Genomic DNA, 15,768 nt, shown 5'->3' on the forward strand with positions numbered 1-15,768 from the left:
CCCGTGTCAGGGTTAAATGTTTATTCTATACCCTAACGTGATGTAACCCATTGATGTTTTCAAATGAACGCTGCATAGGGGCAGCCCTACAGCAGTGTCTGGGAGGGCGCTGGTTGGATTTCATGTGAAATGCACAAGCCTGAGTCTTCTTTGTAATAGCAGATGACATCTTCATGTTTTAAAAGGTCTTCTGTCTTGATGGAAGGATTAGAATATACAAGGCAAGAACATGTGTTAAACCCTTTCTTCTGACAGCGAGGGAAGTAAAATGAGGGAAGCTAATTAGTTTATAGGGTCTCAGTTTCGTTTCACTGCTCACATCCTGGAAGGCCTGTCCTCAGAGGTATGGAGATGTCACAGGTTGCCCCAGGTCACAGTATTGCCTACATCAGCAGTCAGGCTCAAAGCATTGCCTACATCAGCAGTCGGGGTCAGAACAGTGTTTACAAAAAAATGCCAATATGGGAAATGGGTGCTGTGGACCTTTCTCACTGGACATGCTTCCACACCCAAGTGCGTGTCTCTGCCATGTCCTGACTTGCATCAGAAAACCAAGAAAACAACAAATGGTTTCACTTTCTTTTCTTCCCCTTCCCATTTCGAATCCCAAAGTTTTGGTCCACATGACCTTATTTTGCAGGAAAACAAAACAACAACAAAAAAAACCTTTGCAAACCTGCCAGGAGACAGAGAGGCAGGAAGAATATTAAGCAAGGAAGAACACTTTTGAGTTGAGCTGGCAAAAGCCACTGTGTTTGCTGGAGGGGAGCAGATTAAAGCGATCTGAACAACACTTCATTTCCCTATGGGGCCTGCCTATATGAGAGCAATTCAAGGTCCACTGCACAGAGCGATGGAACGTCCCTTCCGCACCAGCCTGCCCCCTGTGGTCTTTATCAAATTTAAATGACCTGTGCCCACCAGGACAGGTGTATACAGTTGTACGTGTTGGCTAGGTATGCCGCATCTTAGATGCTGGTAGACTTCTTATGCATGAAACTATGGATTGGTGGCTCAGGATACAAATTATGTTTTAATATGATCAGCAAGGTTTCAGGTAGACCCCCCAAGGTTCCCAGCTTTGGGGCTTTGACTTGTTTTTGAGCTCAGAATCCTGAATACTTCTAAAATCCATCTTCCAGGTACAACTCGGATGGAATGACTCACCTAATAAATCGTCTTGTCAGGGAGTCGGAGAACTGCAGTGTAGTGTTAGACAGCCACCGGCCACCTAATCAGAACAACAGTCCTGCCCTGCAGCTGATGAAGGTAAGCACCGTAATGCACTCAGTCCAGTGGGAAAGTTCCAGCTCTCCACACAGCTGGGATTGAAACCTTCCCTGTGATCACTCACTCTCAGTGGAAGGTCTCAATCCTTTGCATTGCCGCGTGTGGGATCTCTGGATGCCCCAAGAATCCGCCACCAGCTAGGACAGTCTTTATTTTTCCTTCCTTTTCTTTTCTCATCCTTTTTTGTTGCTTTCCGAAGGGGTCTACAAGGAAGGGTACCAGTAGCAGGAGGCCTGTGTCCTGGCTGGAAAGGGTGTTGCAAACACATTAGGAGTTTGGGTGAAGGTGAAAGTTGTCAGGCTGTGAAAAATGGCATCGGTGTTGGCTGACCTGAAATAGGGCTGTAAAGTTCTATTCCTCACAAAGGCAAGATATATTATTGCTGTAACGCCATTATTCCGCTCCATCACTTCTAAACCTTGTTCCCATTATCTACAAGTTAAATATAACCCAACGTAAAAACAGGAAGGACAGCGCCGAGTTGTCCGGCTTAACAGCACACACTTAAAACATAATAGAGCACTTGTTACTGTATTTTATGGAACGGAAACTCCAAATGTAAAGATGTATTAAGGAAATATCTCAAAGTTATTAGGGAAGGATATTTACAATTACAGATTGCTTTATATTATGCTTTTATGAACATCTCAGGAAATGAAATAGCCCTCAGCTGTAGAGAGTGAAGAGCGAGGTAATTTTCCTTAATACGGGTGATAAAATTAATCTGATTGAAATCGCGGGTGATTATTTCTCAGAATACTGAGTGGCAGTACAATCACTTACACTCTTTTATATTTTTTTAGTCAAAGCTCGGGTAGATGAAAGCTAATTACAAAGTAGTGATGTGAAGCGCTAAGGAAATAGTTTGTATAGCACAGAACAGGCACGGCTAATTGGGGTTTGTGATTACACAGATTGTTGTTAAGGAGAATTAACTACCAACAGTCTCTCCTGCAAAGCTTCTCATCAAGGCAAAGTAAAAATAGACACTGGATCTGTTATTTATCTAACTATGCCTTGAATATTTTCACAAGCATGTTACACACTCTCAAATGGTTGGTTGTTCAAAAACTTTCGGTCCCACGCTGCTTGTGATCAAAGTGGCAATATGAATTTTTTGACACCGGGCACTCCCCAAATCACTTTCCCCAAATCCCTGTTCACAGGGGACGTCCATTGAAGCCTTCGGCGTGGGGAGGCTGGGTGGGGATTACTGCACCTGCTGTTACAGAGGATGTGATGATATGGGGCGGTCCTGTGTGATAGAGCCGTATGGATACCTAGACGCCACCAGTTCAACGTGTTTATATCAGAGGTGACCTTATCGCAGGCAACGTAGTAACTTCAGGAGAGCTTTGAGGCCTTCAGTGGGTAAAAATGAATTCATTAGAAAGGCACCAGATCCCCTTGACCTATAGCAATAATGTATTGCCTCCTTCTCGTGGTCATGCTCCTAGTCCTTATATGTCCCTGAAAGCCCTCATTTATAGGATTTGTTGAAGCTTGTATCAGAATCCGTTGAAGAAATAATTAGTTCTAATGACCACCTGTTTAATCAGTCTTCCTTCCTTCCTTCCTTTCTTTTTCTTTCTTTCTTTCCTTCTTTCTTTCTTTCCTTCTTTCTCTCTCTTTCTTTATTTCCTTCTTCCTTCCTTCCTTTTTCTTTCTTTCTTTCTCTTTCTTTCTCTTTTCTTTCTTTCCTTTCTTTCTTTCTTTCTTCGTTCTTTCTTTCTTTATTTCCTTCCTTCTTTCCTTCCTTTCTTTCTTTCTTTCTGTCTGTCTTTTAAAATTTTTTTGCCACACGGCATGTGGGATCTTAGTTCCCTGACCAGGAATCGAACCCATGCCCCTTGCAGTGGAAGCTGGGAGTCTTACCCACTGGACTGCCAGGGAAGCCCCTAATCGGTACTTCTTGAATTGAGGGCCAGGACAGTAAAAACGGCCGGCAGGAGCTCAGGCAGAAGCCCGATCACATGCTCGCTACCCTGTCTTTACCTGTCTCCCTCCTACTCTGTGAAGCCCGGAGCCCTCTCATCACCAGCCCAGTGTTTTGCTGTCCTGCCATCCTCCCTCCCTTTCAGTCCTGCACTCCTTCATTTAACGATTATCGAGGGCCTCCTCCAGGGGCAGGACCCTGGCTCCTCTCCAGGAGGGAAAATCGCCTCATCACTCGCTTTTGTAAGATCATGGGGATCTCACCCGTCTGCTCCTGGCCTTGCTGGCGGTGGCTTTGGCAGGCTACTGTGAGCCCGTGGGACGTGTGGAGGGATGGAGAAGACGCCTTGAAGGCAAAGCTCTATGAATCAAACAGTTGTAAAGGCAGTGCTGTAAGTATGCCATTCTGAAAGGCACTTCCTAGAATAATTCTGCCTCAGATGAAATGCAGATTTATTGACAAGGTGATATTTTCTGAAGACAAGGTGTCTTCTGGAAGCCTTATTTGAATGGTGACAAACAGCATCTCTCAGGATGTGAGCAGGCGCGAGAGTAAGTGCTTAGCGTGGGAGCGTCGCTGTTTGGCTTGGGGATACCCCTCCGCTGCACAGACCAAACGTAATAGCTTCACAAATTGCTTTAATAGACCGAAGACCAACCAGCAGCATGCATTAGTAACACAACTTAGAGATCTCAACTCCTGCTTATTTGCTTATGGTTTCTTTTCTTCTTTCTCACTGGCCTGCTTTTTGTTTAATCTTCATAATGAAAATGACCAAGTTGCTTTGGGAAGTTATGCACTCGGTTTAATTTTGAACGTGGGGAGAGCAGGAGGGAAACACACAGTCTCTCCTTCCTTTGCTCTGGTTAGCATCTGAGAAAGTTCTCCTTGTGTGGATAAATATAGCTAGTTCCTAAAATTGAATTTCCCGCATTCTTCTTCTTAACAGTTTTGCTATGACGAATATGCTAGGCAGCAGTCTGTGGATGATGTCTGCAATTTCACTGCCTTGCTATGTGAAAAGAAGATAAAAATTATATTATATGGATGTATGCAAATGACAGAGGCCCTGGCTTTGTGCTTCAGTAATTCTTATATGTGCCTCTTCCTTGTACACTTCAAATGACAGGTACTGGAAATTAAATCGTTTCCAATAAAAATCCTGTAACCGAAATGAATCCCCACTGTATAATTAGGATATCTCGACCATAAAATGTGATCATGTGTCTTCCATTTTTGAAGAAACCCCTCCCCCTGATCAGCATTGATGGAGCCCTGGACAGATTAGATCTTTAATTCTTATGAAAGAGACATAATACTCATCCTTTACGATGAGCCTTCTGTTGGGGCCACAGCCTTAAGCTGACACTGTTCCCAAGGCTCAGAACTGTGTCCCATGATTCATATGAGAGACAGGAAATGAAACATAAAGGGGGGGGAGGTCTCTGCATTATATTAGACACACATGGAAGAAGTATCGTCTTCCCCAGATGCCAAGAGGTACCTCCAACATCTAACCCACGAAGATGGCCCACTTTGGTGTGTAACGTCTTGGGGCCACTGTGGGGTGTCATGGATCCTGAACTTCCCATTCTTACTATCTGATCAAAACAAAATCGTAACTTCAGGCTAACATCTCTCTACTCACTACTAATGCAGTGTCTCTCCCAACATGGTAGAGGCAAGGTGTAAAGATGTGGGGATGAGGAACCAGGATTCAGATCCTGGCTGGCCCCCTGGCAGGTCCCTAGCTGGGACTCCTTGGCCAGGTTATTATTGGTTCCAGTCCCCATTTCCCCACCTGAAAAATGTTGACGGCAAGAGACCTCTATATGGATCAAATAAGTTAGCCTGCCCAACAGCTGTAGAACCTCTTTGTTCTGGTGTCCTCAGACCTTGGAGGATGGTTTTAGGCCAGAAGATGGAGCCCCTCAACGTTTTACTATTCTTTAGATGCAGGCAGGTCAGGTCAGCGATAATGGATACACAAGGCAAGCCATTTAGAAGAGAAAACGCCATCAACAATGATGAAGAAACAGAAAATTTTAAAAGAGAGAGAAGGTACTGAAAATTTGTTAGCAAAGCTCATGAGCTGTGAATCCTCTAAACTGTCAGCATAACAATGAGTAACAGTAGTTTGGTTCCAATTTTCTGTAATTTATTTATAATATGACGAGCCCCCTGTCCCTTGTCAAAAAAATCTACAAATCACTCCTAAAACACAAATAATCGTCACATTAAGAGGAACAAATTATAACACTGAAAATATGTCCTTAGGGCTGGAAACAAGGAAACAATGTAAAAGAGGAATTGCACACTACAAAAATATGGCCTAATGATACGTATTAAAATAATTACACATAGTTAGCAATTCTCCTCAGATAATTGATTGAACTTGGTCCCATGACTGTCGAGTTTGCCAGCTCTCTGGATATTTCTGTTTCAGAGGATTTTGACATTGATGTCATTTTTTTCTCCTCACAAAGTGGGGGGAAAAAAAAAAGGAAAAGTCAGAATTTGCTCATAGACTTAGATAAAACAGAAATTCAGCCCATAGATGCAAACACAAATTTTTGTAAATGTAAAAGAAAGACAGATATTTAATACCTGGATTAAAGGTTATTTACTGAATCTCTGGACAAATATTATACAATGTATTCTAATCTAGAAATATTTTAAATTCAATGATGCCAGATTCACTGTGATTATTGTTATGAGATGTCTAAATATATTACAAATATTCATATAATACCTCAATGCTAAGAATTTTATGTTACAATATTTTGTAGTTTTAAATACATTCCAACTTAATATTCCCTGCCTGACTACTAGGCAATTGTAAAATTTGGAATTTAAGAATAACAGTGAATAAGTTACAAATAGATGTAAGCATTGCCCTTTATGTAAACATAAAATATTATTCAAACCCAGAGAATAGAAGTAACTACAGAACTGTTTTTTTTTTTTTTGACTATGTATTTCCTTTCCATATGCATGCATAAGAATCTCCTAACATGACTGGATGAAATTATATAATAAATATTTTTAATTGATAGATTTCTTCCTGTTTATATCCAAAGATAAGTAAATATGCTGAATATAAAGTTCTCTATCATATCTTAGATTTTTAAAAAGTGGGTTAGAAAGGCAATATCTATTCAATGTATTCCTTTCTACCAATTGGTTTAGAAATGAATATTTAAAAATATTCATTTAATTTAAAATTTTAATTATTTTAATAGAAAATAAAATTTTAATTTAATGAAATAAATACTTAATAAAATAAAACAATTTAATACAAATTTAATTGTTTTAATATAAACTAAAAATTAATTTTAAAATTTTAATTTAAGAGTCTAATTTAAGATTCTTAATTAGAAGTTACTTTAAATTTTCTGACATTAAAATTTTTGCTTATTCTTAATATTTGAAAAATATATTCTCCATAATTACCATTATATGGCAATATTCTCATGGAAAGACATTTCACACTGAGATAAATGTGATGGGTTAGAATTGCTTTTACTGAGCCCATTAAATTCCTTCCTATTTTAAAAAACAAATTGCACAAAGAAATTTAAACTTTCAATTTACCATGGCCTGTAAAGTATCTTTAAAAGTACACCGATGACTGGGTTGTAATGACAGAACCCTGAACATAGCAACAAAATTTTGTCATGGTTTCTGTTTAATTTTTTTTTTTTAATGGCATGATGGTGGCAAGACAAAGGATTCAAATTACATTTTCAGATAACGTTAAGACATTTAACTGGACAGCAATCTAAATGTTATACAGTGTGCATCTTTCCTCCCAGATCATAAGCAAAAAGCAAGAACACTTATCCTGCAGGTACCAAGTTAGCAAGACTTCCCAGATTCAGCACAAGGATCCAGACCTCAGCTTGAGGTAAAGCCCTTAGTAGACTCTAATTCACTGTGTCCTCCAGAGGGGTCAAATATTATGTGTCCTAATCCCAGGTAAGCAGATGCACAAGGACCTCAAAAGTTAAAGCCTGAGAAGGCAAAGAATAAAGTCTCTCCCCTTGAGCCTAGGTAATTATTTAATAAACATGGAATGAAATGTCTGTTCAGTGTCAGGCAGTGGGGTGGGTGATGGGAAAGACTCCTGATTATGAGACAATGAAATGTGGTCCCAGAGGAAAGAGGGAGCTGCTCTCTGTGGGTTCTAGTCTGGCGGGGAAGACAGGTGTGCACACAAGAACGAGACCCAGAGATTCAGTCAACACTGTAACGTGACACCATAACAGAGGCACTGATATGCACAGTGAGGTTATTTGCTAGAAATTCTAGAGGAGAAGACATTTATTCCACATCTTGAAAAATGAGCTGCTAGGGTGGTGCTCTGAATTCAGCTTAGTGATTTGACAGAGGAATGCACAGCCCCAGCTCTGCCCCTTCCTCCCGCCATTTTCTTCTGAGCAAGCTGTGTGGCTGACAGGGTCTTGGTGCTCTGGCCAGGTGTTGGGCCTGAGTCTCTGAGGTGGGAGAGCCTAGTTCAGGACATTGGACCACCAGGGATCTCCCGGCCCCACGTAATATCAATTGGCAAGAGTTCTCCAGAGATCTCCGTTTCAACCCTAAGACCCAGCTCCACTCAACGACCAGCAAGCTCCAGTGCTGGACACCCTATGCCAGACAACTAGCAAGACAGGAACACAACCCCATCCATTAGCAGAGAGGCTGCCTAAAATCATAAGTTCACAGACACCCCAAAACACACCACTGGATGTGGTCCTGCCCACCACAAAGACCAGATCCATCCTCATCCAGAACACAGGCACCAGTCCCTCCACCAGGAAGCCTACACAACCCACTGAACCAACCTTACCCACTGGGGGCAGACGCCAAAAACAGTGGGAACTACGATGCTGCCTGCGAAAGGGAGACCCCAAACACAGTAAGTTAAGCAAAACGAGAAGACAGAGAAATACACAGCAGATGAAGGAGCAAGGTAAAAACCCACCAGACCAAACAAATGAAGAGGAAATAGGCAGTCTACCTAAAAAAGAATTCAGAGTAATGATAGTAAAGACAATCCAAAATCTTGGAAATAGAGTGGAGAAAATACAAGAAACATTTAACAAGGACCTAGAAGGACTAAAAAGCAAACAAACAATGATGAACAACAGAATAAATGAAATGAAAAATTCTTCAGAAGGAATCAATAGCAGAATAACTGAGGCAGAAGAACAGATAAGAGACCTGGAAGATAAAATAGTCGAAATAACTACTGCAGAGCAGAATAAAGAAAAAAGAATGAAAAGAATTGAGGACAGTCTCAGAGACCTCTGGGACAACATTAAATGCACCACCATTCGAATTATAGGGCTCCCAGAAGAAGAAGAGAAAAAAAAAAAGAGAAAATATTTGCAGAGTTTATAGTTGAAAACATCCCTAATATGGGAAAGGAAATAGTTAATCAAGTCCAGGAAGTGCAGAGTCCAACACAGGATAAATCCAAGGAGAAATTCTCTAAGACATATATTAATCAAACTATCAAAAGTTAAATAAAAAGTTAAATAAGGTTTAAAGTTAAAAGTATTAAAAGCAAAAGGGAAAAACAACAGATAGCATACAAGAGAATCCCCATAAGGTTAACAGCTGATCTTTCATTAGAAACTCTGCAAGCCAAAAGGGTGTGGCAGGACATATATAAAGTGATGAAAGGGAAAAACCTACAACCAAGATTACTCTACCCAGCAAGGATCTCATTCAGATTCGATGGAGAAGTTAAAACCTTTACAGACAAGGAAAAGCTAACAGAACTCAGCACCACCAAACCAGCTTTACAACAAATGCTAAAGGAACTTCTTCAGGAGGGAAACACAAGAAAAGGAAAAGACCTACAAAAACAAACCCATAACAATTAAGAAAATGGTAATAGGAACATATATATCAATAATTACCTTAAATGTAAATGGATGAAATGCTCCCACCAAAAGACAGAGACTGGCTGAATGTATACAAAAACAAGACCCATATATATGCTGTCTACAAGAGACCTACTTCAGACCTAGGGACACATACAGACTGAAAGTGAGGGGATGGAAAAAGATATTCCATGCAAATGGAAATCAAAAGAAACCTGCAGTAGCAATTCTCATATCAGACAAAATAGACTTTAAAATAAAGACTATCACAACAGACAAAGAAGGACACTACATAATGATCAAGGGCTCAATCTAAGAAGATATGACAATGTAAATATTTATGCCCCCAACATAGAAGCACCTCACTACATAAGGCAAATGCTAACAGCCATAAAATGGGAAATCGACAGTAACACAATCATAGTAGGGGATTTCACACCCTACTTGCACCAATGGACAGATCATCCAAAATGAAAATGAATAATGAAACACAAGCTTTAAATGACACATTAAACAAGATGGACTTAATTGATATTTATAGGACATTTCATCCAAAAACAACAGAATACACTTTCTTCTCAAGTGCTCATGGAACATTCTTCAGGATAGATAATATCTTGGATCACAAATCAAGCCTTGGTAAATTTAAGAAAGTTGAAATCATATCAAGTATCTTTTCTGATCACAATGCTATGAGACTAGATGTCAATTACAGGAAAAGAACTGTAAAAAATACAATCACATGGAGGCTAAAGAATACACTACTAAATAACCAAGAGAACACAGAAGAAATCAAAGAGGAAATCAAAAAGTACATAGAAACAAATGACAATGAAAACATGATGACCCAAAACCTATGGGATGCAGGAAGAGCAGTTCTAAGAGGGAAGTTTATAGCAATAAAATCCTACCTCAAGAAACAAGAAACATCTCAAATAAACAACCTAACCTTACAACTAAAGCAATTAGAGAAAGAAGAAAAAAAAAAACCCAAAGTTAGCAGAAGGAAGGAAATCATAAAAATCAAATCAGAAATAAATGAAAAAGAAATGAAGGACACAATAGCAAAGATCAATAAAACTAAAAGCTGGTTCTTTTAGATAAACAAAATTGATAAACCATTACCCCAACTCATCAAGAAAAAAAGGGTAAAGACTCAAATCAACAGAATTAGAAATGAAAAACGACAAGTAACAACAGACACCGCAGAAATACGAAGGATCATGAGAGATTACTACAAACAACTATATGTCAATAAAATGGACAACCTGCAAGAAATGGACAAATTCTTAGAGAAGCACAACCTTCCAAGACTGAACCAGGAAGAAATAGAAAATATAAAGAGACCAATCACAAGCACTGAATTTGAAACTGTGATTAAAAATCTTCCAACAAACAAAAGCTCAGGAACAGATGGCTTCACAGGCAAATTCTACCAAACATTTAGAGAAGAACTAACACCTATCCTTCTCACACTCTTCCAAAATATTGCAGAGGGAGGAACACTCTCAAACTCATTCTACGAGGCCACCATCACCCTGATACCAAAACGAGACAAAGATGTCACAAAAAAAGAAAACTACAGGCCAATATCACTGATGAACATAGATGCAAAAATCCTCAACAAAATACTAGCAAACAGAATCCAACAGCACATTAAAAGGATCATACATCATGATCAAGTGTGGTTTATATCCTAGCAATGCAAGGATTCTTCAATATATGCAAATCAATCATGATATACCATATTAACAAATTGAAGGATAAAAACTATATGATCATCTCAACAGATGCGGAAAAAGCTTTTGACAGAATTCAACACCACTTATGATAAAAACTCTCCAGAAAGTAGGCATAGAGGGAAACTACCTCAACATAATAAAGGCCATATATGACAAACCCACAGGCGACATCATTCTCAATGGTGAAAAAATAAACCCATTTCCTCTAAGATCAGGAACAAGACAAAGTTGCCCAGTTTCACCACCATCATTCAACACAGTTTTGGAAGTTTTAGCCACAGCAATCAGAGAAGAAAAAGAAATAATAGGAATCCAAATCGGAAAAGAAGTATAACTGTCACTGTTTGCAGATGACATGATACTACACATAGAGAAGCCTAAAGATGCTACCAGAAAACTACTAGAGCTAATCAATGAATTTGGTAAAGTAGCAGGATACAAAATTAATGCACAGAAATCTTTTGCATTCCTATACACTAATGATGAAAAATGTGAAAGAGAAATTAAGGAAACACTCCCATTTACCATTGGAACAAAAAGAATAAAATACCTAGGAATAAACCTACCTAAGGAGACAAAAGACCTGTATGCAGAAACTATAAGACACTGATGAAAGAAATTAAAGACGATACAAACAGATGGAAAGATATACCATGTTCTTGGACTGGAAGAATCAACATTGTGAAAATGACTATGCTACCCAAAGCAATCTACAGATTCAATGCGATCCCTATCAAACTACCAATGGCATTTTTTACAGAACTAGAATAAAAAATTTCACAATTTGTATGGAAACACAAAAGATCCCGAATACCAAAGCAATCTTGAGAAAGAACAGAGCTGGAGGAATCAGGCTCCTGGACTTCAGACTATACTACAAAGCTACAGTAATCAAGACAGTATGGTACTGGCACAAAAACAGAAATATAGATCAATGGAACAGGATAGAAAGCCCTAAGATAAACCCACACACATATGGTCACCTTATTTTTGATAAAGGAGGCAAGAATATGCAGTGGAGAAAAGACAGCCTCTTCAATAAGTGCTGGGAAAACTGGACAGCTACATGTAAAAGAATGAAATTAGAACACTCCCTAACACCATACACAGAAATAAACTCAAAATCGATTAAAGACCTAAATGTAAGGCCAGACACTATCAAACTCTTAGAGGAAAACATAGGCAGAACACTCTATGAAATAAATCACAGCAAGATCCTTTTTGACCCACCTCCTAGAGAAATGGAAATAAAAACAAAAATAAACAAATGCAATCTAAAGAAACTTAAAAGCTTTTGCGCAGCAAAGGAAACTATAAGCAAGAGAAAAAGACAACCCTCACAATGGGCGAAAATATTTGCAAACGAAGCAACTGACAAAGGATTAATCTCCAAAATATACAAGCAGCTCATGCAGCTCAATATCAAAAACAAACAACCCAACCCAAAAATGGGCAGAAGGCCTAAATAGACATTTCTCCAAAGATATACAGATTGCCAACAAACACATGAAAGGATGCTCAACATCACTAATAATTAGAGAAATGCAAATCAAAACTATAATGACATATCACCTCATACTGCTTAGAATGGCCATCATTAAGAAATCTACAAACAGTAAATGCTGGAGAGGGTGTGGAGAAAAGGGTACCCTCTTGCACTGTTGATGGGAATGTAAACTGATACAGCCACTATGAAGAATAGTATGGATGTTCCTTAAAAACCTAAAAATAGAACTACTATACGATCCAGCAATCCCACTACTGGGCATACACCCTGAGAAATCCTTAATTCAAGAACAGTCATGTACCACAATGTTCATTGCAGAACTATTTACAATAACCAGGACATGGAAGCAACCTAAGTGTTTTGACAGATGAATGGATAAAGAAGATGTGGCACATATATACAATGGAATATTACTCAGCCATAAAAAGAAAAGAAATTGAGTTAGTTGTAGTGAGGTGGATGGACCTAGAGCCTGTCATGCAGAGTGACGTAAGTCAGAAAGAGAAAAACAAATACCTTATGCTAACACATGTATTTGGAATCTAAAAAAAATTAGTTCTGAAGAACCTAGGGGCAGGACAGGAATAAAGATGCAGATGTATAGAATGGACTTGAGGACATGGGGAGGGGGAAGGGTAAGCTGGGATGAAGTGAGAGAGTGACACGGGCATATATACACTAAAATGTAAAATAGATAGCTAGTGGTAAGCAGCCGCATAGCACAGGTAGATCAGCTCGGTGCTTTGTGACCCCCTAGAGGGGTGGGATAGGGAGGGTGGGAGGGAGATGCAAGAGGGAGGAGCTATGGGGATGTATGTATAGTTATAGCTTATTCACTTTGTTGTACAGCAGAAACTAACACACCACTGTAAAGCAGTTGTACTCCAATAAAGATGTTCAAAAAAAAAAAAAAAAGAGCTGCTAGGAGCACAAGGAGAGAAATGGCATTCCAGGCAGAGGTTGCAGCCTGGACACAAGCTCAGAAGTGTGAGAAAGGACACAATGATTGTTGAATGAATGATGCATAGTTTTGGATAACTATATTGCAAACTACATGTGGACAAGTGGTCAGATATGACCCTAGGGGAAGGGTTATGTCACATCGTGGAAGGTCTTGAAAGTCAAGCTGAAAAGTATAGTCTTCCTAAGAGCAGCAGTGACCAGCTGAGCTTTCGCTGAAGCTGCGAGCATGGATGGATCTTTTGGCTGCTCTTGTTTTTGCTAGTTTATCCATCTACTCAGGTAGTCAGTCAGCTACATATTTAACAACAAAGCCGGAGCACCCACTAGCTGCCAGACCGTGATCTAGTTGCTGTGGATATAAAAGTACATCCTGGATCAATTATTGGATCTCTGTAGTAGTCATTTTCCCCCAGCTAGCAGACAGTCAAAAAGGAGTGGAGAGGTAGATTCCCCAGATTCCATTTCTTATTCCTTGCTCCTGGAAGACGATACTTCTCTGCCCTTTACCATTATGTGGTGTTAATTAGATCAGTTCTGGCCCCTGAAATGTTAGTGGGAATAATGCACGTCACTTCCAGACAGAGACAATGAAATCCCAGGCACAATTCACTTCTCTCATCTCTCTTCTGCATGGTGAATGTGGATGCCTCACAATTGAAGCAGACTGGATCCCTGAATCAGCAGATGGAGAACAGCTGCCCTGGAGGAATGTCTGGATGCACAGTGGACATTGCATGAACAAGAGATAAACTTTTATTGTGTTTACCACTGGGATCTTGGAGTTGTTTTCTGTGACAGCCATAACCTGCAATGTAGGAAGGCATGCCTGTTTCTTAACCACCGGGCCCCAAAGCACAAACATCACTTCCACACACATTTTATGGGTGAGAAGTCATCCCTAGGCCTTTCTGGAGGTTGTTTTGTAAAGGCCACCCTCTTCCAGCAACATCTCTACACTTTGTCTAGGATGTGGTTGTACTCCTACTCAGCCTGCTGGGAATATCAGCTACTGGAGGCTCGCAACTGGTTCTCTAACTGGGCATTGCCTGCGGCTAATGCATGGCTAATGCAGGGATTCACAAACCCAGGCTCCTTGAATTAATTTGGGACAGTTCTGGAGGGCTGTCCCAGCTCCAGAGCTCTATAGGTTCAACTGAGAGCTCAGTTGCAACTGTATGATCTGTCAGCTTCTCTCTCTACTGACTCCTCCTCTCATTGATTAATGTTATTATCTCTTCCAGATTATTTTTCATTTATTAGATCATTTAATGATAGTATATTAATGTCATCTTTATTTGTTCATTTCTCTTAGTGTTATATAAATGGTAGTTTATAATTAATATGTTTTAGTAAAAATGTATGTGATGCCTGTAAGCTTTTAGGAAGTGAATTGTCCCTGGGATTATATCTCCTTTGAGAAGTGTACTTTTTAGAAAAATTATCCCTTGCCTCTTTTAAATTTTTTATTTTATTTTATCTTATTTTATTGTTTTTTGGCCGCACTGCACGGCATGTGGAACTTCTCTGACCAGGGATCGAACCCATGCCCCCTGTAGTGGACGTGTGGAGCCTTAACCACTGGACCACTGGGGAAGTTCAAATTTTTTATTTTGAATTCAGTTTTCTTTGATGTTGATACTGCAATTTCTGATTTCCCTTTATTGCACTTGTCAGATCTATCTTTTCCTAGCCTGTCACTTCCTTCCATTTTTTACATCTCTCTGTATTTGGTGTATTTTTCCCAAGAAATACAGTCAGTCCTCTGTATCAGTTGGTTCCATATCCACAGATTCAACCCACTGTGGATAAAAAATATTTGAAAAAAAATTTCAGAAATTTCCAAAAAGCAAACCTTGAATTTGCAAGCCTGCAGGCAAAATAGTTATTTACTAGCATTTACACTGTATTTACAACTATTTACATAGCATTTACATGGTGTTAGGTATAATGAGTAATATAGAGATAATTTAAAGTACACAGGAGGCGTGCATAGGTTATTTGCATATACTGTGCTATTTTATATAAGGGACTTGAGCATCCCCAAATTTTGGTATCTGTAGGGGTTCTGGAACCAATACCCCAGGGATACCAAGGGATCACCGTACATGGCTAGAATTTGGTTTTTGCTTAATAAAGCCTTTTTATCCATAATAGAAAGTTAATTGATTGATGTTTTTTATTATAATGTTGCATTCAGTTTTACTTGTGTCATCTTTGTGCTTTTTGTTCTGTGTGTGTGTCCATATGCTTGCTTGTTATATCTGTTTATTTATTTTGGAATACACATATTGGTTCTTTTATTTTCATCTTCTTCACTATTCTGAAGGTATATGTTCTGTTTTCTGTTTTGTTTTGTTTTTAATATTCTTCAAGACATAAAGCCATAGTTAGAGCACTTGGCTTTGTATTCCACTTCTGATGTTTGCTAGCTGTGTGATT

At 39.3% G+C, this 15,768-nt stretch overlaps 1 protein-coding gene across 2 annotated transcripts in view; it reads left to right on the forward strand.

Annotated features, from left to right (window-relative positions):
• The window catches only part of TMEM182 (transmembrane protein 182), a 228,475-nt gene that overhangs the window by 168,170 nt on the left and 44,537 nt on the right, over window positions 1-15,768 (forward strand). For both annotated transcript variants that reach the window (XR_004352992.1, XR_004352991.1), the window contains exon 4: window positions 1,143-1,269. The gene's annotated coding sequence lies outside the window, so the exon portion shown is untranslated. The remainder of the gene's footprint in view (window positions 1-1,142; window positions 1,270-15,768) is intronic.

The sequence above is a fragment of the Phocoena sinus genome, chromosome 13 (genome assembly GCF_008692025.1).
Source record: "Phocoena sinus isolate mPhoSin1 chromosome 13, mPhoSin1.pri, whole genome shotgun sequence".
Taxonomy (NCBI): Eukaryota; Metazoa; Chordata; class Mammalia; order Artiodactyla; family Phocoenidae; genus Phocoena; species Phocoena sinus.